This window comes from Centruroides vittatus, unplaced genomic scaffold, assembly GCF_030686945.1.
Source record: "Centruroides vittatus isolate TY-2023 unplaced genomic scaffold, ASM3068694v2 scaffold_490, whole genome shotgun sequence".
In the NCBI taxonomy this organism is placed as follows: domain Eukaryota; kingdom Metazoa; phylum Arthropoda; class Arachnida; order Scorpiones; family Buthidae; genus Centruroides; species Centruroides vittatus.
In genome coordinates this window covers 2,355,321-2,382,442 of record NW_027122711.1, presented here as the reverse complement: position 1 = coordinate 2,382,442, position 27,122 = coordinate 2,355,321, and the positions used below count along the sequence as shown (strand labels likewise).

At 24.8% G+C, this 27,122-nt stretch overlaps 1 long non-coding RNA gene across 3 annotated transcripts in view; it reads left to right on the top strand.

Annotated features, from left to right (window-relative positions):
- The window catches only part of LOC136989358 (uncharacterized), a 315,036-nt gene that overhangs the window by 128,543 nt on the left and 159,371 nt on the right, over positions 1–27,122 (top strand). The gene's annotated exons all lie outside the window — the stretch shown is intronic.

Here is a 27,122-nt window from a genome sequence, read left to right as displayed (position 1 = left end):
GGGGAAAAATTAATAAATTATTAAATATATATATATTTTTATATTTAAATTTAAATTTCTGATATATTTACTTAGATATAAACACTTGTAAAAGCTCTGTACATCTTTATCTCTGAAGATATCTGCTCCTATGCCTATGGTTGCATTACGTAACCTGAAAACCATCTGCTATCAGTATCACATCGTTTTTATTTATATAGGCATTCAAGCAATGCCTATACATGAAATTTATGTAAATTTATTCTTTCTTTTTGCCATTTTTCTTACTTTAAAAAGGTTTATGTGTAGAGAGAGAGAGTTGGAGAGTGAGTTTCTTAGTAACATCTAACCATTACAAGCCTAGGATAAAATGTGTTAGTATAAAATTTTTAACACGGTATCATTTAATTATTAATATATTTATATTTGAGAAGATTTTTTTATACATATTAATTTATTAAATGCGACTTACAGAGCCTGAGAGAGAAGGGGTCAAGAAAGTCACTCCTATAGAAGCCATACAAGTACATGAGTAAAACAAAATATAAACAGATTTATGATTGTAAAAAATAATTTTAATTAATACCCGTCCATATTATGTATTTTTTTATGTATAAGAAATTAAATTTTGCAAATTAGGAGGGCAAAATTACGTTTTTTTTAACGAGGAATCCTATAGTCTCTACACGAACTTATTTATAACTAAAGCTTTTTTTTATTAAAATAAAATTAAATAAAATGTTTAAAAAAAATAATAATAATAATAATAATATTCCAGATGTTCTATATTTGTATATAAATATATAAATTTTATTATATTAAAATAAATTTTTAAATAAAAATTACAAAGAAGAAAATGTTTTAACGTAGAAAAATCTATAAAAAATGTTTTTATCTTTATCAAGTTATTCCGTAGGAATTTTTTTATTTTAAAATAAAAGAAATATTTCATTGATTAGTATTTAAAAAAAGGTACAGCATGTGTATTTATTCATAGTAAACTCGTAAAAAAGTTTTAGTACAATTGCTTACGGAATTTTAACTGGAAAAGAAAATATATGCGGGATGACTTGCAGGGAATTTATAAAACTTTCTACTTTATACACTTTATAAAAAAATAAAATAAAATAAAATAAAAAATCGAAATTCTATTAGCTTACTTTATAGCATATATACCTTACTTTATAAACATAAAAAATTATAATAATTTTCGTATATTAATAAGCAAAAACTCGTCAAGTTTAAAGGAATTTCTTCAGCTTATAATTAAGTAAAATCTTTGAGTTTTTTTCAAAGGAAAAAACTTAGAGGATTTATATAAAAATATCTTTAATCTATCTTTAAAAATTAACTTAAGATATGTAAGAAAATCGCCTTCTTAAATCAAGAAAAACTATCGATATACACATATATAAGGAGATTTTTAAAAGAAAAGCATTGATTAATGTAATACTGTATCTGGCATTTTGCTTTAACTCAATTGATAAAAACATATTTGAACTTTTTAATTAATCATTTCAGACTTAATCACTGTAATGAAATCTAAGACAACGACATGATAGAGTAAATTATACAGCAATATTCTACGGTGATTAATTAACGTTTTTAATTAGAAAGCATTAACGTAAGAAAACGTAGTTAGAAAATTTTCAAATAAATACCCTTTTACACCGAGAATTTGCTAGTAAAAATTTATATTACACAAAGTTTTGGTTTTGCTTAATCATATTTTTACTCCGAAGGTGAAATATCAAATGAAATTTTCCTCGTAATTAATGTGAAATACCTTCTAATTTGATGATCATTTTTCATCTCGTTTTAATATTTTTGTGGTAAATTACCTTTTTTTAAAGTTTCTTTGGCTTTTATTGGCTCGCTTAAAAATCTAATTTTTTAATTATTATTATTAGAAAATCGATTTTTTTATTAATTATTATTATATTTAGAAACATATTTGCATTTTATTCGTACTTATTCATGTCAAGATGCGGACGGAGTGCACGTAGATGATGGCGATGTATTAATATATATATATATATATATATTATACTAATATTAATATTTTTTATACGTTATAAAATCAAAAAAACCTTTGATATATCTTCCGGAATTTAAAAAAAAATAAATATGTGAGTTATATTCTCAGCATTGACCATATGTTTATTTTTTGCAGCCTATTTCAGTAGCTTTGACATGTAATCTATTTTGACTTATCCTTTGTTTTCTCCTTATACAAAAACCCAATTTCTTTCAGTATTATAAATAAAATAATCATAAATATATTCAAAATAAATTAAATTACCGTATAAATAATTTAAAAATCATAAAAATACAATTATTTAAGCTCTCTTCAATAAGGAATAAAAATCTATTTTAGCATCACTTTAAAGTAAAAAAAAAAAAAAATAAAGAAAAAATTAGTAGCTAAATTATATTTAAGATAATTTTACTTATATAAATTGCATAAAGGTAGATATTCTCTTCCAGTTAATTGAAGAAAGCTGCAATTTAATCATTCCTATTAAAGTAATACATATAGAGAGCAAGCAAGCGTATAATTTACGTGAGATGCTGCACCTGTTTATACCTTCGGTCAAGAATAAAGACAATGATTTTAACGGATGCCATCTGCTTTTAACGGCTTACATTCAATGTAGGATACATCTAAGGATATTACATCTCTATGGAAATAGTAAGAAAGCATCTCGTGTCTGCATTTTATAACCCGATGGATGCGCTGTTTTCTGGTGAAGAAAATATATATATATATATTTATATTATTATTATTATTCACGGAAGATGGAAAGGATGAAGCAGGGCACAGCATAATCTTTCTCTTTCAGTTGGGGTGTCATAAAATACCGGGTCGAAACCATCTTTTCTATGCCATATTGTTATACTTGAAACGATATTCCTTAAACTTGAGGGAAGAATATGTCTTTTTAAAGAAGAAAATAAATAAATAAATATTTTAAATTTATTATATTTATATATATATTTTTTTTTCTAAATTTAAATCTATCATATTGAAAATTTCAATAAGAATTTTTTTTTTTCCACTGACAAGTATAGATTTTTATTCATCAATATGTGATTATGTAAATTATGAGGTTTTCAAATGTAATATTTTATAGGTTTTTTTTATATTTTTTATTTTTATTTTTATAGATAAGTCTTTGAATTTTAATCTTAAGAAACGTCAGTAAACCCTGAATATGTTTGTAGGTTCGAATGTAAAATAGACTTTCTTCCACTTTTGATATATGTTGTATAGGATGAATTTATTTTGCATCATAAAAAAAATAAAATAAAATAGTGAATAAATTTATTTTTAAAATATTTTTCTTACTTATTAAAATACATTTTTTTAAAAAAAATTTAAATAGCGAGAAGGTAATTAATCCAATTTTAAAGTAGCATTAAAGAGGATGGAAGTAAAAAAAAAATTGATTTTGTATCGAATTTTCTTAATAGGATATAAATCTAGACGTGTGTATAGCATCGAATGCTGACAAGGAAAATAGGTCAGACATTGCAGATGATAAGCAAGTTGATTCGACACTTTCTCTGTAGCTGTATACTTGACAGGCAGGGGTGTATTGGACCAACCATCTGGTGACAGGTACCGCGTCAAACACAGCAGGTTTCCTGCGACAATATAGGAGTCTCTTGTCAATACGGGGTCAGTAACGCTAGTGTAGGCAACAAAAGCTAATAACATTATCCACAGAGATAAGAACGGAAGGCGACATCCATGATCATTAAGGAAAGAAGAAAATATCCAACGACTAACAGCGAGTCACCTTTGCTTCCTAGATATAGATTTCGCAAGCACAAGAGTTAAGCAAATATTGTTACAGATCTGGAAAAGTGATTCCGATCTTTTCAAGATTTCTTTAGCAAAGTTATTTCTATTCAATAACTATTCATTTTCACTATTAAAAAAGGATTTATTATAAAGATATTGATGCATATTAAACCAACCCTTCCATGACAGTTGCCTTGACATTAATTTCTGAGAAAATTTAATATTAAAATTTTTGATTGAATTTTTTATATTATTATTCTATTTTTCTTCCTTTACAGTGCTCTAAAATGTCGATATTTGTAAAATAATAATAATAATAATAATACAGTTTAAGAGCTTTTACGTCTGTGTAATGCTGAAAACTTTAATGAAAATCGACTGAAGTAAAGTGAAAATAAGAGTAAAAAAATCTGCCTGTATTTATTTTAAAACTATTTATAAAACTTTATATCAAATGTATACAAATAACGAGATTTTAAAAAACTATAAAGTAAACTTTTAAAGAAGAAATTCTTTATTCAATTCACTCTTTTTCTCTTGTATACTTATACATATATATCTTCCTGTCAGATTCGATATATATAAGATGTTTACCAAATTTCACAATGTAAGAAATGTAAAGCTCTTGAAGGAGAAAAACAGAGGGCAGGGGATAGTAATCCAAGGTTTATGAGGTACGTCTAAGACCGGAAAGCCATGAATAACTTCTGTAGCAGCGATAGAGTGTTGCTTAGCAACAGTCTTTTGATAGATATCAGGCAATGCCGTTTCAAAAATGCTCATGCACGGTTAGAAGGCTGTGACCAAAGGTTGGCATCAAGAGTAAAATGAAAGCTTTCCATGGTCCGTTTAGCCAACCAATTGCTACATCTTGGTTTTTCTCTCCAACCCCTCCTCCCGTTCTCCTTGCTAAAGTGGTTACTACTGTCTGTTATCAGACATTTTCTCCTTGTACCTGCCACATCTCGGCTGTCTGGCAGTATTTCAAGATAAGCGAGACGTTGAACTAGGAAATATAAGGATCTCCGGAAATAGAAGATTAGGTTCAGGATTTAATTATGTGGAAGAGTTCCGGAATATGTTGCCTTTTACGTGTAAATAATAACCTTCTTGACAATAGATGATGAGTGATAGACAAAGCTATTCTAGTAATTGGATAGATACTATATATATATATACGTGTGTGTGTTTATATCTCTAGAAATGAATGGAAGATGACTCCATTCAAACTTATATTTCTCCACCTCCATGATGGTTTCCGTCATTTGCTATGATAAATTAATTCGAATAGTTATCGCCATCGTAGATTTTAACTGTGATATCATTATTTAACGTTAATGAAGTAAATTATTTTCTACATTTTCTAGTTTTTAATGGATTTTTATGTATATTACTCGAATTCTTTCAACGTTCTTCAATTAAAATTCATAAAACAATACGTTATTACACTGTATCTTGTATGTATGGATATAATACAAAGAAAATTCAGTAACATTTCTGAACTATTGGATAAGATAGTATGAAGGTTTGGAGATTTTGAATTCTTCTAGCCTTCCCCATATATCTCTTCAGAACCAAACTGGCCATGAAAGACTAGTTGAAATGACAGCAGAGTAGAGCCAGATGGTCCGAAAGGAATGCCAATAGCTAGTTGCGGAAGAGGATTACAGCATGGCCCATGGCTTTGTGTTCTGTGTGCCAAGAAAAAGTGAAAGTCATGTCAGCATTCTGTTGACAAAGGACCTAGCTGCGTACCCACGCATGCCAAGTAGATTGTACATCTATGGTTTCTGGATAAAAATGAACTTTATTAAAGCAGTACCACGTCTTGGAAAATAAATAAAATGCTTTTATATATATTCCTCCTTACACAAAATACTAATAATTACAAGCATCCGCATCATCAGTTATCTCGGATGCAATTGAAGATTCTTACAGAAATTATTAATATTAACGCAAAATTAACGTTAAAATGTTTAAAATAAACTTTAAAAATATCATTTTCTACGATTTTAATACAGGCGAAAATTTTCTAACGTTATTTATTTAAATATTAAATATTAAAATAATAATTTTTAAAGTAGGGCCATTAAATAAGCAGAATTTTATTAAAATATTTTTATTTTAAATATATATATATATATATATATATATATATATATATGTATATATTAAAAAAAACTTCTATAATTTTAAAAAATACATTGTGATTTATAATTTTAAACCGGCGAAATTATCCTATTATTATTAGAATAAGCCAATTCTAATGGTTTCTTTTTTACGAATTCTTCTAAACCATAAATGGCCACATCTGTCCACACTTTAAATTATGTAGTAATTAAAAAAGAATAAATGTCGAAAGAAAACTTTTATCAGTAGAAAATGTTAAAAATTGAGAAATGGTGGTCGTTATAGAAAGTGTTTTTACTTGACGTCTAAATTATATGATCAATTTTCTACTGTGCAGCAATAGCAGATATTTGAAATATGATATCATTATATGCTATTCGAATAAAAAAAAAAATATATATATATATATATATATATATATATATATATATATTTATTTATACAATTTTACTCTTTTTACTTATGAGTAAAGATAAAAATATTCAAATTTTTAGCAATTCATGTATATTGTATATAATAAAGTAAGGATAGCATCACGTGAAGCTCGGGAGCAGCGAACTGATACGTGCAATAATCGTAAGGGAAAAAAATGCAATTTTTAAAAATAATTACGCCTTATTTTTTATATAAATTCAAGATTATTATTCTTATTATCTAGATTTGTATTCATTCAAAAAAATTCCTTATATATTAATATTTTAAACTATAAAAAACTCGCCCACTCCCCCCTAAAAAAAAACGTATATAAATTTTATCCTTTCCATCATTTACATCCTTATAATAGGTAGATATTTACAAATGAATGATGATAATATTGATGCAAAGATTGCTAAATTTATTATTTCTGTCAAAAGATACCAATATATGATAAGAGCAACGATGTGAATAATGGAGAATCATCAGAGTATGGCGAAAGCTCATTATTCAAATAAAGTATATAAGGTTTCAGAGTCATCTAACTTTTAACTATTTGATTTTAAATTAATTTTATTTATTAAAATATACAATACGAAATTATATTTTGTTTAGTTCTACAATGAAGAAACAAGATATAAAAGAATATATATATATATATATATATATAAAGAATAAGACGATGATTTGGTGGAAAAACGATTTTAGAAGTAATAGGGGATTTACTGTGTCTCAAGTCACAACTAATAACTGAGTTTGTGGAGAAACATTACATTAACCTTCGCCTCTCTGGGTTCTGACACAACATATACTTATCGCTGAGGAGTCTCTGGTGCAACAATGATGACTCTCCCCGTCATGTATCTAACGTCTTTGTTCAGTTGATAACCTAGTAAAAAAAAGGCTTTCTTCTAGATCCAATACGGGCTTAAGAAGCCAACTCAGTTAAAAAGTTGTAAAAGCCAGATATTTTGTGTGACAATTTTTTTAAATATAAATCTAATCATTTTATTTTATGCTGTTAAAATATATTTTTAAAGATTATTTTTTACTAAATTATTTTTAATTTAAAATGGATCAGTTAAAAATATGATTTAATCTGTGATTTTTATAATAATTAAAGAGTTTAAACCCTATTTTAACTATCTTTATTCCTTTATATTACTTTAAAAGAATACAAAGATTAAAATATAAGGCTCAATCTATAATTTTTATAACGATTAAGCAGTTTAAACCTTATTTTTCAATCACTTTATTCGTTTACTTTCGTTAACTTCTTTAATTGCAATGAATTCGAGGGTTAAAAATAAGGTTTATATTCTGTTTCTTACTGATAATCAAGAGCTTAAACCCTTTATTAACTTCTTTAATTAACGATTAAAACAGGTTTATTTTATAATTGTAATAATAATAAAGGAATTTAATCTCACACTAATCCATTTATTCGTACACCTTTAATTAAAAAAGACTATTTATTTAATTTTTAAAAGAGTAAAGGATTAAAAATAAGATTTAAACAGTTTTTTATAATAATAAAAATGGTTTAAACCCTGTTTTAATTCTTTTATTTCTTCATTTTTATTAAATTTTTTAATCAGATTTACATATATATATATATTAGATTTATTAAATTAATAATTAATATGAACGAATTCTTATAGTATAAAGTTTTATCAAAGTTATACAGTAAAAAAATTAATATAAATTTAATAAAATTGAAATGAAAATATTAATATTTTATTTATATATATATATTTTTTAAAAAATAATAATATTTTGACATTTAAAATATCGTTTATAAGAGTAATAAAATTAATTGAAAATACATAATTAAAATTTTAATAGAAACAATTTTAATTTATAATTCGTTCGACATAATTACATTTACTAAATTAATCCATCTAATACATTATTAAAGTAGGAAAAAATTGTATAATTTTTTTATTTTTCTTCTTCTTCCTCCTCCTCCTCCTCCCTCCTCTTCTTCTTCTTTCAATTGAACCTGAGGCTATTTATTTCTATCAAAGAAAAGCTTAAAGTTTTTTTTTTTTGTTGAACTTTGCTATATATTATTTAAAATCAAAAGCTAATTTTATTTACTCTAACGAGAGACATTAAATTCTTTTTGTTTACATTTAGTAAATGTGCGTGAATCTCCTTCCGATATCAACTTTTTAAACAGGAATAGTACAATTGCCAGAAGCGAAATCTTCCATTTGTCTTACACCATTTCGCATCATCATATATCTAGAAGACAAGAAGACAAAGCAATGTTATAGGATATACACAAGCTAAAGTAACTTTTAAAATTGATGTACTATTTCATTGACTGTCAAAAATCCTATAACAACTTCATGAATATAACAATATAATGTTTATTTTCTACTACAGAGAAAATACTCATTTTTTCTGATTTATATGATCTACATTTATTTTATTATTTATACGACTGAATTAAGTCTAACTCGTGCTTAAATATTTACACTTATTCGACTTTATCGTCTCTAATTAAGTTTAGGGATGACTTAGGAATTTAAGAAATAACTCAAACTGTTAGACGTTTTCGATATTTCTTATGTTTCCACGTTTATTATATTCTTTATAGGGTTGTACTTGAATTTATTCGCTTCTAAAATCTCTACTTAACACCCTTAAAACATTGTAATGTTTATACTTAGCTTGGGGATAATGCAGAACTTTATAGGGATCATATGGAGAGAAAAATTATATTATTCGCTTTATATAGATCCACAATTGTTATTATCATTAATATAATTATATAAAGCTTAATTTACACTTAAAAATTTACACTTATACCCTTTTAAACGGTCTCATTAGAACACAAAAGTCCGTGCTTAGTTTCCAGATAATGAAGAAGTTTACAGGGAGCAATCACAGAAACTGTTAGACGTTCTCAATACTTTTATATATTTTTACGTTTATTATATTCTTTATAGTGTTATACTTACAATTATTCGCTTCTAAAATATACAATTAACACCTTTAAAACATGATAATGCTTGTATTTAGCTTGGGATGTTGCCGAACTTGATAGGATCTTATCGAGAGAAAAATTATATTATTCGCTACACATAAAACACAATTATTATTATTATCAATAATAATAAAATTGTATAAGGCCTAAATTACACTTAAGAATTTACATGTATACTATTTTAAAAGGTCTCATTAGAACAGAAAAGTTATTCAAGTCCTACTTAAGTCTCGGGATAATGAAGAAGTTCATAGGGAGCAATCACAGAAACTGTTATAACTATTAGTATATACTTAATCTTATCGAAAGAAAAATCACTTTATTCACAATATTTTAACCATAAAGAACATTTTTATATAGTCCAGATTGCATTTTAGCTGTCAAGTAAATTACAACTCCATTATCTTCTCGGATATTTCTTTTCTCGTGGGATGAGTAGATTTATGTGTGATTTTCGTTAATTACAACTGCTTGAAGTCTCTATTGGTGAGTTTGCTGATCACATTGTTTCAGAGCAATCTATTGTTACAAAATTGATCCACTGGGTATCGTTATCTGAAAGTACACAATAGCTAGTCGAAACTAATGCTGACGGAATCAAGTGTTTGATGATTATACAGTATCAACAAAGTAGCTTGTTAACTTGTATCTCGCAAATTACCTGATAACTTACAAGGTATTGCATAATTGAGTTTCAATCAAGAATATTTATAAATACCGTCTTACGTTGCGTATTTAATTGTAACGTGATTGCTGATAAAGATCGTCTGATGCGATGTTTATGCACAGGATATCGACGATGATCCGATTAACATGATAATCTCACTACTAATTCTCATACAACCCATCACGACTCATTACACAAGAGATTATAACTTACACAATTTTTTAAATACAATAAAAATTATATTTTATAAATATCTTTTATTATAAAATTCTCTTTAAAATATTTCAAAAATTATTGTAGATTTTTTAAAATATTTTAGAAGCATTTCTCTGTTAAAGTTTATCAATTTCTTTTCGAATTTTAACGAGAAAAATCATTTATTTTTAATTAAATTAAATTAAATTAAATTAAATTTCCTTTTTCTATCGATAGTTATTAAATTTATTAAGAAAAATGTTATTTTATAGATTTAAAAAAAAAAAAACGATTTTCCTTCGCCTTTTTCATTTTAAAAAGTATCAAAGAAGTGATATCAATGAGATTATCCATATCAAAATTCGAAATTTTCCCTAAGGCATTTTTAAACCTCTATTATTGATGGTTCATATTTAAAATTAGAATCTCACCACGGCATTAAGTAGCTTAAGAACATTAAATTATTGGAAATTTAAAGATCTGTTAGTGATGAGAAATGTATTAAGGGCTAATTTTCCGGAATGAGTTAATTATATTCATTTAAAATCTTTTCCAATAATAAAATAATTAAAATTAAAGATTAAATTAATCATTATATTGTGGGAAATATATATATATACATATATAATTCAGATAAACGTTATTAAATAAGGAAACTTTGAGGATATAAAAAGTCATTAGAATTATCTTAAAACAAATGCAACTGATGGTTATATTTTGTTTACAGGAATGAAATTTTATTGCCACATATCTAAACTTTATAATAGCAGAATAAAAACCGAGTAAGTAATCTCATAGTAGCTCCAACAATGCCTCTTCGTGGTGACATTCCCAGTTTGCGATGATCGTAATAGTAGTAATTGCCAAACTTTCCTTTCATCTACACTAAACAGCACGTTCCAAGAATGTGACCAGATTGGTGAGTTGATTTTATCCATGATCAGGACTCAACTGGACAATGGTACAAATTATTAATGCATTATACTAAAGAAAAAAAAATTGTGTAAGCTATATAATATACACAATTATCTATTTTATTTTTTAATTTATAAGAAATTATTTATTAAAATCGTTTCAAACACGTGTCAAATTTAATCAGTTACACAGTAATTGAAATGGACACATAAATTCAAAAAAAAATGATCACGTGGAAATAAACTATTAACAAATAACTGTAAGAATAATTTATAATTTTAATTAATTAAGTTGTAAAATAATTATTTACTATTGTAAATAACGTTTTAAAAAAAAATACAATTTAACTAGTGGAAGCGAATATATAATGATTTCAAATTTAAATATACATTTAAATTGAAAATTCATGCAAAATAATAATAAAAAAAGAGTAACTTGAACATATAAAGAAGTCATTGTAACCCATTAAAAGTTTCTAAATCTTTAAATCCTATCATAACAAGGAGTTTTGTTAACCATCGAATGATACTTGAATTAATTTTATTATATTTTTCTTAGGTTTCTTTAGACATTTTTTTCTTTATTTTAATGCAAAGCGTGATACGAAATAGCACATCAATTGGTATTGCATAGGTAGCTAAAGTTTAAACCCATGCATTTTCTATCTGTAAATAAGTAGCGTTGGAAAGAGCCAGCTGGGTCCCAGAGAAATGGAACCAATGGATCAGAAAGGCACATTAACGGCGATTTTTCCCTAGAGATACGAAGAAAGCAGGTCTTTAAGAGTTCTGGTAAGAGGGGGGGTTAGACAGAAATATAACCTTAGAAGAAGTTCAATGTCTTCTTCTCCGCTAATGACTCATTCTATGACGCAAAGTTACATTCTTCTCTGTAACTTCACGAGATTGTGAAGCTGAAACTGAAGAAAGAATGACGTTTACCTCCTGGGAATATCATTGCTAACTGATGAAATAGTCAATCAAAGGAGGTGCAGTTATTTTGCTTGATGCTATAGATATATATAATAGTATCCTTAGAGTGAATTACTTTTTTCTAGTATCACATGAAGAAAGAACAGTTATAAAAGAAAAAACAAATGTATATATATATATATATATATATATATATATATATCAAAAAAGATTGATGAACACTGGAGAATTATTTATTTTAGGGATTAAAACTTTGAAGAATTTCTATTTTGAAAGCTGTTCACATTTATAGATTTATCTTCTTTTCTTCTTCCTCCTCCTCTTTTTTTTTTAAGATATAAAAATATAAAAATAAATTATTATTTATTTTATTCTTAAATTTTCCCTTCCCCCTTTCAACTTTTAAATTTAATTTAAATAATTATTTAAATTCGAAATTTAAATATTAAAATTTCTGACGTTTCTTTCTCTTTAAATTGTATCCACGATACCGAATTGATATTCGATATTTTATATATTAGAAAAAATTAGTAAATTAGAGACAATTTCATTACTAATTTAAATGAAATCTAATCTTTTTAAAATCTTTCGATTATGAATATTAATAAATGTAATTTTGTCTACATTAACGTGAGGCTAATTGGATTAGATTATTCTTAATCTCTCTCTCCATATTTGGGATTAATTTAAGAGATTTTATTTTAGAAAAATTGCAAAAATGTATAATTTGACTTTAATTTTTTGCTTTCATTAAATATAATTTTGTTAAATAAATATTCATATATTCTTTAAAATATATATATATATATTTTTTTTTTCTATTGTTTTTCGTATTAATTGATCGTATTAATTGATCAATTAAGAATCTGGGAAATCCAATCGATTTTAACGTACTTAAGTACATTTTTCTTGCATTAATTTAATTTTATATATAATATTTCCTTGAAAATATTGTATTATTTTGATTTTAAGACACGTTTTTCTCATATCTATTTTCTTCTTCTCATAAGTTTACATTATTTAAAGGTGGGGTGCTTTGTAAATCCGAAATACTCTTCGCAGAACTAATTGTGGCCCTAAGCTATAACATGTAACAGGCCCTTTTCCTTCATCAAATAATGATGAATGTAAAAGTGTGAGGGCCTAAACTATAGACTCTTAATGATGAGAGGCCCTAAGCGCAAATACAATTCTTGTAAAATCTGTAATGTAAATTGTGTAATATTCCTTAATTATTTTATCATTTTTACTGATTATACTTTATCTTAATTACATTATTAACATTTTGACACCTTAATATATTATTTTAAACCATATTTAATTCTAATTATCATTTAGAATTCGACTTTCTGAACTTAAATATTGGGATAATTTTTAAATTGTGTGAATTCTTTCTCAACCTTCATTCTATAACGAATATTTCTGTTAATTATACTTTATTTAAGATAAATTATTAACATTTTTACAGCATAATAACGATATTTAATTTAAATTAACATCAAATTTTCTCCAAAAATCCGCCTTTTAAACGTGTGTGCGCTTCTTATATACAAATAGAAGATTTTTTATTTATAAATTTGTATGTATTTTATATACGAAATGTTTAATTTAAATTTGTGAAAATTAATTTAAATTAATTAAAATTTATTATATAAAACTTCTATTCAACGTTCGGTATTTTATGTGAAGTTAAATGATACAAGAAACTGCAAATAATGTTTAATTAAAATTTAAATAATTTAGAATAAAATTTATTATAAAAAAAATTGTATTTTTGTTCTTAAAAAAACATATTTTAATTCAATTTTTATTTGTAAATTATAAATTGTTTTTAAAAAATTGTATTAAATAAAAACATCCGATTACATCTTTTTATTCAATTAACATAACTCCATTTGTTTATTTAAAAAAATAAAAATTAATAAAAAGAAAAAAAATAATAATTAATTTTAGATAATTTTCAATTAAATAAGTGTTTTTTAAAGGAAAAAATTATGTAAAATAATTTTAATTTTATTACTTTATGTTTATACATAAAGTAATAAAGTTGTATATTTATAACACTAATTCTTCCCTTATAACTATTTAAATTTATTAAAAACAATAATATTTATTTTTAAAAAAACTTTATAAATGTATAATATATTTCTTTAAATGATTTTTTTAAGGCAAAAAATAAAGATTCATTTAATCCAATTTTAAAACTGTTAATTAAAGATGTAAGAGTGAAGGATTAAATTAAATCCAATTAGTATTCATTATTAAATTGGATAAATAAATAATTTTTTTTTAATTATTAATACTAAAAATTCGAAAAATCATTATTTAATCCTTCCAAAATTAATACAAATTAAACAATCAGAAGTCAAAATTATTTTTAAAAAAATTAAAAACAATTAGAAAAAAATGGGAAAAATTTGGAAAAAATAAAGTTGAAGCAAAATTTAAGACAAATTAAACAATAAAGAGTCAAAATTATTTAAAAAACAATGTTAAAAATGTAAAAATTGGGAAAAATTTGGAAAAAAATTAAGCAAAATTGGGAAAAATTTGGAAAAAATTCAAGCAAAATTGGGAAAAATTTGGAAAAAATTTAAGCTAAATTGGGAAAAAATTTGGAAAAAATTTAAGCAAAATTGGAAAAAATTTGGAAAAAATTTAAGCAAAATTGAAGTAAAAATTAATATTAAACGACCAAAAATCAAAATTATTTCAAGAAAAAATTAAAAACAATTAGAAGAAATGCAGAAACTGGAGGAAAATGTGGAGAAAAATAAAGCAAAAATTATAATAAATTAAACGATAAGGAATCAAAATTATTCAAAGGAAGAATTAAAAACAATTGAAGGAAAACAAAAACAAAAAAAGAAAGGAAGAAAGAAAAGAAATTGAATAAAATGTAAAAATTAAAGAAAAATGAAGTAAAGTTGAAAAATATTTTTATTATTACGTGTGATACAGTAGTATCGAAGTGATGGAGAAATAATGAAATTTGGAGATCATAGAAAGTATTTGACACATTAAAACAAAAACCTTTCACATGGAAAGAGTTAGAACAGGCGAAACGTCAAATTTACCGTTATTTTTGTAACTCGAAGACAGCTGCCATGCCAATGTAAAACTTGACAACTGTAACCATCTAGGCCGATGGGAGTAATCGGGCATATCGATCTAACTACAGCTGCCTATATTTTTGTCACCAGGCATCTGTCTGTTAGATGAACGTGGTTATAATCTTTGCACACTTCATAATATATAACTGATTATAGAACACTTTATATAATTAGATAATATTTTTTTATTCCTTTCCAGAAATATCTGTATACGTTCTACTAAAGTAAATGTATCATTCGTAAAAATTATTATTACTGAAATATTTGTTTATAATTATTTATATACATCTATTAACTACGTTACACCAAACTATTCCTTTATTTACCATGCGTTAATTATAATTAATTTTCTTTAATTACTATTTTACTTTCTTTCGCGTTAGCTTATGTGCATTAATTTGTATCACTTTCGTCACTATTTTATGTGGTTAACTAAGTTATAATGCATTTAAATAACGCATAATGGTTTACTGACTTTTGTAAAATTAATTAAATTAAATTTTTTTTCCTGTTACTATTTTTTCTCTCTCATTATCTCGTGCATTAATTTGCATCACTTTTGTCGCTGTTAAAGTCATATTGTTAATTGATAAAATATATTTAATGGCAGCCCAAAAATCAGTCAAAATCACGTTACTTTCAAGCCATTCACCCAATTCTTCCAGAGTTCTTATAAGACATTTGAATAATAGACCAATTTGGCCCTTCTCGTGGTAAACTGATTTGGAGCCACCCTTTATATAATTTATTACAAAGCTTATGAATAAAATTATATATATTTTACGGCATTTTTCTTCAGATTTAACTCCTTTTACAAGCAATCATTTGACGAGTCCAGAGAAATCTCAAAAATTAACATTATTACCATTCTAGATTAAATTATGCTTTTACAGCAACATTAACATCATTATTGCATAAGATTTGAAAGTAAAAATAAAATAATTCCACTCAGTAATTACTCTTCTTATTATTTGACAATGGTTTATTAAATCATAAATAATTATATAAATATGAAACATAAACAAATTAGTAATTAAGAGAACATTAATCATGCTTAAAAAAGAAAATTTTCTGGTAGTAGGAAAAGTTTCAAAACATTACTTATAATAGTTTCGTATATAATTTTTATAATTGAAAATAATATGAAATAAAATTTTAATTATTAATTTTTAATTAATTCCTATTTATATTAGATAATTCTAAGAATAAATTTCAAATCAATTCAATTTTCTTAACTGTTACTCCTATATTTTATTCTTGTCTGAATTATGGTAACTGGCTTAACTTTCTAAATTACACACAAATTACAATCTCTAGAGATTTAGAATTTGCTTTCTCATTAAATCTATTGCAATTGTTACATTGAACAACAAATGGAAGGATATTTGTTACTTGATTATTTTCCAAATGAAATTCTTTACTTTCCTTACAATAAATAAAGCAGAAGTTACTCTTTCACGAGCTTTAATTCTATTTTAAATCTTTAAAATATATATATATATATTCATATATTAAATAATATAAATAATAAATATTTATTTATTTATTTATTTATTTTCTTTATAGAATGAAAGAGGACTTTGTCAGCTACTACTATAAAAGTTTTGCCCTTCAATCTCTTTATAGGGGTATAAAAAATCGTTTTATAACGTTACAAAAAGTTTTAGGTATGTTAAAGGATAAAGTTCTAAAAGAAAAATTGGATTTAAACGCATAAATTTTTCTCGAAATTAAAAAAAAAGAAACGAATATGCTAAACAAAATTCTAAATTCACTGCTATTTAAAGAAATATATAGGAAAAATTTCGACAAGTACCGTCAACCTCTTTACATACCATAAGGTTGTTACAAGAGCCAAACATTTCTTTTTTTTTTCTTGTTCCTCCTCTCCTAGCGGCATTCCAAGCAAGATTCTCCGACCCCCCACCCCCGTCTAAGACCTCTACTAAGCATAAACACCAAGAAAAAAATAGACGCAATTCGCAAGCGTAATTGTTCTTGGATAAAAACTATTTTCTAAGAAAGAGATTAAACTTTGCCCACCATATAAGACAACTAATTCAACATTCTAGGCATCAGAGTGTTTTCCATTGCTTCACTTCTACTCACGTCTAGTCGGTATGGCACTCTAATTGAAAACTACATCCCGGGAGATCATATGACGTAACTATATATTAAACTCGTGTTTTTTTGGATAAGTTTTCTTACTTTTTTCCACTTTCCCCCTTACAACCTCACTCATTCAACGTAAACACAATAGTCTAACAAACCTATCTATTGATTCAATTATTCAAAGAAAAACATTAAAAAAACCAGTGTTATATATATATATATATAAGAAAAGAAGTAACATTGCAGAGTTTGGCTGCTATTGATCCGCTAGGTTACGGATCTTGACAGAATCTAACTTCTTCGCTGCTATGCGACATAATTGAAAAACACCAGCACGTCTGCCAAATGATGGAGTGGACCAAAGAAAGAAAGAAGTGGTTCTGGAAATTTTGAAGCGTTATATGGCCGTGAGTGGTCATACTAATTTTTGTATACATTGGAGATGAGTTGTCGACGATATTGAAATTAGATGGATGGTTTCCTTCTATCAACTTTGACTATTCTCTTGCATTGTATAGATCAATAAAACGACTTTTTAGTCTTTTTATTATTATTATTTCTTCTTCTCTTTTTTTTCTTTTTCAAAATATCATTAGATTAAATTTAAAATTACAAATAGAAAGATGATATCTCTCGTATCAATCAATATAAACATATTTTATTTTTGTTCCTTTCCAACTACATTAAGAATAACCAGCAATTGTTTCGCTCGATCGAAAAACAAAAATAAAAATACTAAAAATAACATTTCATGTTAGTTCTTGTACTATTAAAAATGAATTTTTCTGTCTTAAAAATTATTTTAGACAATTAAAATAAATTGTTTTCACGTATAAAACTGAGTTTTTTTAAATTATACATTCCGCGAAAATCACTTTAAAAATATATTATATTTGTATAATAAACTGTGAGCAATTTCTTTAAACGTCAAGATGATTGCTTTAATCAAGAGATTATAATAATCATTTGCATAACTACTTTCTAGAAAATCTCTCTGTACTAAAAGATAAACTTAAAATCAACTTTGAATATTTATTGAGACATAAAGAAAAGTGACAACTGATTTTAATATTAATTGAATTCTTATGTTATGAATAAAATATTAAAATATCTCATTTATTTCGAAAAGAATCAGTCGGAAAATATCAGAAACTTTTCGAAATGGCAGTTTGCTTGACAGTTTTGACATTGGACTCCTTTCTTGTTCAAACAGCTGATGATCATTTTGGATAGAATCGAGTGCTTTGTGGCAATCTCCAACAAATCTTTTGTTCTTCCAACTGCATTAGTATATAAGTTAAAAGGTCTATTTTGTCTTATAACCGGTTGGATTGAATTTCTTTACTTCTAAAAACTAGGTTTCTCCACAAGAAATGTACTTCTTTCCATTACGGAGGAGAAGTTCTGTCCAGGCTTGAAAGAAAGCACAGAACGCATGATGAGAGCCAACAAGCACGAAATAGCTTTTCTGTCCGGGGGGAAGGGTTACATCATTGGTCAGTCATCCATGGAACGGTCACCTTTATCCACTTGCTTAATATACCAAAGGCTAAGAGCTTCGGGCATGTGATGTCCTTACAATAGTTGTTATTTATGGTTTGGCATTAAAATACCTCAGGCCGTAACATTACGGCTTTTTAGAATATAAAATATATTCTGTACTTTTAACTTTAAAGTAACAGTAAATTTAATTTATTCTCTGTTTTCTCCCACCCTCATTTTCTTAAGAGCATCCGGATTATATATAATTGCATTTACTTAATAAATTTATCGAATATTTTATTTTCTTTATAATTATTTTTTAAATTACTCTAAGAGCATTTATATATATTTATAATTTTTTTAAAAAAATTTTAAAATTCTGCTAATTTTCCATTAAAATTCAAAAAAAAATGTGTAGAACGGTAAGAAATTTTCTAATTGAAGTGGATATAATCATTCAAAAAGCCTGTTTATTTTTGTTATTTAAAATTCTATTTTCTTTCTAAATTAATTTTTTTATAATTTTATTATTTAAAAATTAATTTAAAATATAGAAAAATGCAATACATTTAATCTTATGTTGAGGTGATACGCGCTATATGACGTGGCTATAAGTGGCTACGTAGCTTGAAGTATTTATGATATAATTAAATAAATACGTCTAGTTACATAAGTGTTATGCAAAAAAATAATTTTTGAAGTGATGTATAGTACAGGGAAGAATTTAGATGCAATAATCGAACATTACGCTCCAACTATCAGAACATAGAAAATGGAACCACGTCGGCGGATTCTTGAAGCAAAATTACAGAACCGTGTAAAAACGAAGCAGAAAATTTGAATAGATTCCATTGTGCATGGTAGAATGATAAAAAAAATTTAGAGGAGGATAGAAAAAAAACTATTAAAAAAAATCTCTCCCCCTAATCTCTAATAATTGTTGAAATGACTCAATTGAAACGAGTCTATTGAAAAATTAGGAGCAATACATAAAAAAATTTATTATAAAGAATTAAAAATAAGCTGCAAACAATACTCAACAAGTCTAGTTTATGCTCAACAGACTTCACCTGTCATAAATCTAATGGATAGATTGCTAGTGAATAAGTAAAGAGGCGGATTTTGCGTGAGAACCAACCACCTACTAGTCACGAAAATGTCGTGTTTGTCGTGTTCTTAATTGAACGTAGCAGTAGTCATTTAACCTAACTTAAACGATTCTTTTTTAAAGGAAAAATGAGAAGACAGAAAACCTATATACCTCTCCTATATAAAAGGCAGATCCGTTTTGTCCCTTGACATTCTCTTATATTTAAATATCCGTTAGAAAGCTAGCTATTTCCAATTAAACTTTCAACGATACTAAGAACACAGATTTAAATCCGAATGCAACAAAGTTGGATAGAGAACCCTTTCAAAAAGAATAATTTCCGTTGTGGACAAAAGTTGTTCTCTTAAAGTTTATCCAAACTGAAGCGATGGATTTCCTTGCTGTTGGGATTTGTTTGAAGAGTATCTCTTCATTTTAAATTTACTTTGCCTATAGCTTACTTTACTTATCCTATGGATTAAATAATAAATGTTTGAAATAAAATGAAAACATCATTTTTTTATTTGATCCGAGGATATTCTTTAAGAAATTTTTTTTCCCTCTTTAAAATTTTATAATATATTTTTCAAAATTTATGATTGCTTTTTTCCCTCTCTTCTTCTTTCTTATTCATTTCAAATAAATTTTTAATGTTTATATTCTTTTATTTTTTTCCATATAACTAATTAAAAATCTATCTTATTATTTTAATTATTTTTTATCAGTTAGATGCTACAGAAAATTTATATTTTTGTTTGTTAGCTAAATAAAAATAAATATTTAAAAAAAGTATTATATTACTAGATTTTATTATTGTTCTTATTAACGAAGAAAAAATAATTAAAATTATTGTTATTATTATTTTTTAAATGAATTTTTTAAAAATTATTATTATAAAATAAAAAACTTTTTATAGAATTGATTAGAAAAATATTAAAAATTTCTCTTTATTTTTTTGCAAATTTATCCTCTCAAAAAGAAGAAAGCATGTATTATATATTTAATTTTAAAAATATTTTTCTATTATTTATTAAAATTAAATGAGAATTCTTACAGATCGAAATGTAAATTTATTATTTTAATCGGAAAAAAAAGTTATAATTAAATTCTATAATTTAAAAACGGTGTTATGTTGTGTTTATAAATATAAATTAATCTTGTTTATTTAACTTTTTAATTCGTTATAATGCTGTTACGTTGAAATTACAGTTTCATCATTAACAATAATCAGTAGAAAACGTTTTGTTATCTGCTAAAATGGTTCTTATATATCATACACTGTATGTGATATCAGATCCATTACAGCAATTGTTCGATGCTACCAAAATAACACACAATTGCTTGCTGAAATGATAAAAGATAATTGACAATTTTTAAAATATTATTTTATAAAATCAATTTTTAATAATATAAATATTTTTACACCTTTACGAAATTAAAATATTTTAACATTAAGAAAATTAATTAATTAATTAATTAATTAATTAGTTTTGTGAAATCAGTTTCGTCATATTTTTTCTTAAGTAAACAAAAATTTATTCTAATATTGATAAATATAAAAATAAAATTCTGAAATGAATTATTTATTCATTATTGAAATCATGTAAATTTCTAATATCACGTTTGAAAAATGTATTATTGCATCACAGCGAGTTCAGACACAAGAGTATTGTTGCGTCACAATACTCTAGCGATAGATATATTGTTGCGTAATAATATTTTAGCGACAGAAGTGTTGTAATATCACAATATTTTAAGAGACAGAAGTATTGTTGAATCACGATATTTTAGCGACAGAAATATTCTTACGTCACTGCTCTGTAGCAACTGAAATATTATTTTTACATCACTTCGGCGACGGAAGAATTATTACGTCACGATATTTTAATACGTTAACTTATTGTTGCGTCACAATACTTCCGTAGCAGAATAGGCAACGTATTATTACATCGTAATATTTTTAAATATTTTTACCGAGAACAAACGAAAGAAAAAACAATATAAATTTTATTGTATATATATATATTTTTAAATCATTATTCATTTTTATAATTAAATCTTAAATATTCTTACTCGTTATACAAACTGCATTGACGAATTAGACAGAAGCAAAGGTACAGTGATTATAAACATTAAAGATAAAGCAGTTAAATTTCTATTTAATGCAGTGAAAGGATGTTAAAATTGCTGTTAGGGTGACAAACTGTATTCGTTGATGATATTCGCTTTTGACGACAAGGAAACTGTACTTACTTGATGGTTTCGATCGGAAACCCTATTGACAATTAGCAACAAATGTCGTCGAGTAAACAATACTTTAATGTTAATACTACCGCTTTGCACGAAAATACATAAATTGTTCATAATTAAACTATTATACATTTAACGTTTTATATAATTTTTAAGGCATATAAAATAAATTATTATTATTATTATTATTATTTAGAAAGAATATAAGACGAGTTAATAATTTTATTAATTATATTTAACGATCTTTATTCATTTATTTTAATTGGGCCCTTTAAATAATTATAGAAATAAAAGTCTTCAAGAGTGACAAATTTAAATGTTACAAAATATTTTTAAAAAGTAATTAAAATAATCAAATAGATAAATAACATAAATTTAAATGTTAAATAATTACCATTTTAATAGAATAAAAATTTTAAAAGCAATTATAATTGATAAATAAACTTGTAGGAATTTTATTAAGTTGCAAATAATAATAATAATAATCATAATAATCATTAGTTTTTATTATAAATAAATATATAATTAAATATATTCTTTATTTTAAAAAGTAAATAAATTAATTAAATGAATTCTTGTTTTTTTTTTAAATTATAAAACAATAAAAATCAATTATATAATCTTTTTATTCGAAATTAAAATCAATATGATTTTATTGTTATTATTGTTATTGCTATTGTTATTATATTTTCTTTATTAATATATCTTTAAGGCAAAAGACGAATTTTTACATTATTGTCCATATTATTATTATAATAAAAATTGGAATTTATTGATTTTGATCTTTTATCTTTTCTTTCATTTTATTACTTTTCTTATCTTACGTTGTGCCACTGCTTTAATAATTATTATTATATTCAATAATATATTTATATATGAACATTCAAAACTTTAAAATTAAATTTATTATATTTTTAAATGTAATCTATAACTTAATTTTCTATTGTTTATTTCTTAAAAATTGTGATTTATTAATATTCTTATTAACATTATAATAAGAATGTCTGACTGTCTGTCTGTTCTCTATACGCTTCTAAACCATTTCAGTAATTTGCACTAAATATTTCATACTTATTCTATAGGACATTGAGGAAAACATACCATGAAATCTGAACATACCCCTGATTTTATCCCCTTGAAATTTAATAATAAACATAACAATTTCAGGCTAAAATATCCAATGTTTAATATGTTTCTCATGGTTTTTTCTATTATCTTTCGCTCGAGTACATCTTACACAGTTCTTTTATTATTATTAATTTTTCTGTTTGATATTCGTACATAAACAATATTTATTATTTAAATTGCTTGTTTATAATAATTTCATATTTTAATTTAATTCTAATTAATATAATCATGATCAGTAGTTTATAATTGAAACCTATACATTAATGTTAAATGTTGTTAAACATATTAATATTTATTATAAATTAAACCAAATCATAAAATATTTATTTCAAATAACAATAATAAGTTTTCAATTGGAAATTATTTAATTATTTATAGTTAATAAATATCAAATAATTAAATGAAAAACTTTTCGTTTAAACGCATTTTGTTTGATTTTCACTTATCTATACTGAACTAATCTGATTGTAATCGGCTTCGGATTTAAACTTTCTGTTGCTTCAGGATTAAAGAAAAGAAGGAAGAAGAAAGGGGGAACGAGAGGGGAATGAAGAGAATCAAATCATAAATTTTTAGGACTATTTTCTAAATTTAGAATCCCAGATGAAAATCGAAATCGTCACATGTTAACAGAGAAACGAATTTCTCTTGCTTCGTGTTTCTCCTCAAATATTACAAACATATTCAAGAAACTATAATTTATAATTTATGTTTTAATTTTATTTACTTAAAAATTCTTCTTTCGTTTATACAAATATTAAATTATATTTTTTATTTATTAAATATGTATACATATATACAGGAAGCTTTCCTTATCTGAGGTAGGAAAACAAAATTTAAAAAATAATAAATAAAAAAATAAAAAACAGAACAATGATTAATGTAAATTAATTAATTTTTTGTATGTTAATTAAAAATATATATATATATATATATATATAAATTATTACAAATTTTGTATATTTATACAACGACGAATAATATTAAATTATTATTTATGTAATAAAATTAAATTACAAGTAAAGTGATGCGATACATCAATAAATCGTTAAGCTCCATTCAATATTTTTATTGTCCTTTTAACTCTGTGATAATATAAAGTTTCATAATAGAAAAAGAAAATAATAATAATAATAATAATATTTAAATTTAAAAAGTTGTATATACGAAAAAATGCGGATATATTTATGTATATGAAAAGTTGAAAATCGATAAATCAACAAATAAGCTCGACGCAAGTAGAAAATCGAACAAATCTGTATTTAAATATCGTAAATCCGTAGAGAAGCGGGGAAGACACAATAAGCTTCAGCATTGACATCGGAACGACCAATATTTTTAATAAACGTAACGTTTAATTTCAAAAGACTTACTGCCCCATAATTACATTGGGATTCTTAAGCCAGACGTGATGACATACCAGATAAAGCAACCATCAATCAAAGATTACAGAAATTAAGCCAAAGAGAGCGAAGTAATCCTTCCAACCTTCGCTTTGCTTCGCTTGAGTGTTTGTTTGCCAAACCTCGCAACTGCACACATCTTGTCTTTTGATATATTACTTGACTGACGATATGTCATGTTTGTCGAAAGAATATTGAAAACTCTCATATTCTCTCTTTCTGTTAATCCCACAAAATATGATATCTACTTTCATTTTTTATTATATTTAAATATTAAAAAAAAACGGAAACGTTACTCTAAACGTCTCAATCGTTAATAATAGTAACAATAATTCCTAATGATTACACAGAGATGCTTTAAAATCTTGGTGATTTTAACGCATTTCTCTGATCATTAGGATGCGTTAAAATAAAGATTTTAACGCATCTTAATGATCCCGAGTCCTGAAATTTACACAAGGTCCTTTCTGATTATCCCACAGAATCCTAAAATCCACAGAGAGTCGTAAAATCCTTAAGATGCGTTAAAATCGTCAATATTTTTAAACACTATTTTTAATTAGTAAAAAGAAATAAATAAAAAGAATTAATTTGGGTTATATCTAGTATTTACATTCGGTTTCAATTTTATTATAAAAATTCCAACATAAAAAAAAACGACTACAAATCAAAAAATCATCTCGTCACTTAAATAAAAGTGGTAAATTTAATCCCATTAACTATCGACTTGAAGCTATCTAGATGACGGTCAGAACCGTGCCCAACATAATTATTAGATCGGCGGTTCTATCAGGGTACCACAAAACATTTCCTTTGGGGACCGTAACTGGCGCGACTCAGACCTGAGGAAATTACTCACTCGAAGTTAAGTACGTTCTATCGACGTTAGCATTACTGTGAGGTATACACCCTTTTCACTTCAACCTATAAGAAAAAAAAAAATATAATATATATATATTCAGCCCCATATCCAATTCCTCTACTTGTTCGCTGCAGATAAATAAAGTTTGTTTTTTTTTATTTCCTATCTGAAAATAAAGATGTTTGATGATTTTTTTTCCCCATTTTTTTTTTCTTCTTTGATTTTTGCAATTAGTAACATGAAACTTTGCAGAGTTTCTTCCTGTTTGTTTGTCGGTTGTTTCCTAATTCGGTTGTATTTTATTTTGTAATTTAAACTTAGAATAAAAATTTAAATTAATTCTTTTATTAGTTACTCTTTAAAAAATATATATGTATATTCATTTTTTAAAAAAATTAAATTTATATTTAGAAAATTTTATAGATTTTTTTTCCGCCTATAAAAGAAGCGAAATTTAAAATTTAAATTACAAAATATAAATAAATAAATTCAAAACAGGATAAAAAAAATATATGTATTTTTATGTTATAAGAATAAAAAAATATATATCAATTTTTATAAGTATGTTTTTAGTTTTTACAGAGAAAAATTTTAACAAATTATCTTATATAACAATTTATTTTATTATTATGTTAAATGAGAGAAAAAAAAATATTTAAAATTTTATTCCAGTAATATAATTATTTTTCTTTAAATTTTATAAATTCAAATTTATTAGATTCGACTATAAACATATATATATATATTTTTTAAATGTCACTTATTAAAATCATAAAATAATGTTTTATTTTATAAAACAAACGTATAATAAGATCATTGACCTATATGCTTGGGTTCGAATATTTATTTTTAAACTGTTTAAGACATTCCTAAGCACGTTTAGTTATTTTATTACGTTTATTTAATGGCAGAGATATTACGAAAATTTAATAAAATTTATGCAAAGTTTTGCATTTAAAAATCACATTTTTAATTACGTTTTAGAGGAAAGAAAGAATTATACTTTATAATCAATTCTGAGAGATATTTAACAGAGATGCACTTGACACCCAGTATTAGAGATACGGTTACAATGACTCATGAATCACCTTAACTGCATAATCGAATTAATTTTCAATACTATCAAATGCCACAGATGGCCTGTAATCTGTAAGGTAAGATTCGATCATTTCATTTCTCTAAATTAAAAAAATAAAAAATAAAATAAAATAAAAAAATAATTATTCCGATTTTTAAATAAACACGTTTAAGCAATGTTAATGGTATTTAATTTATTTTATTTTTGTAAATTATTTTTTTTTCTTTATTTATATTCGTAAATAATGTTTTAAACATATTTAAAATTAGTTAATTTCCTTAATTTTTTCCTTTTTTTTCGGTTTAAGATCAGCCATATCGAATGTTTTTTCATCATTAGTAAGTTAATCAATGTTGGGCAGTTAATCAAGACAATTTCCAAGCACCAAAGAGAAGATCTTATTTTTAATTAGATGAGTCATTGTTTCACGAAGTCTTTTGTTATCTTGGCACTAGAATAAATTACTTTTAATGCGTTTCTTTAATAGTTTCTTTGACCGACAGATTTTTATTTGGAAATTTATAAAATGTGCTATAACTTTATAATTAACGAATAAAATCTTATAACTT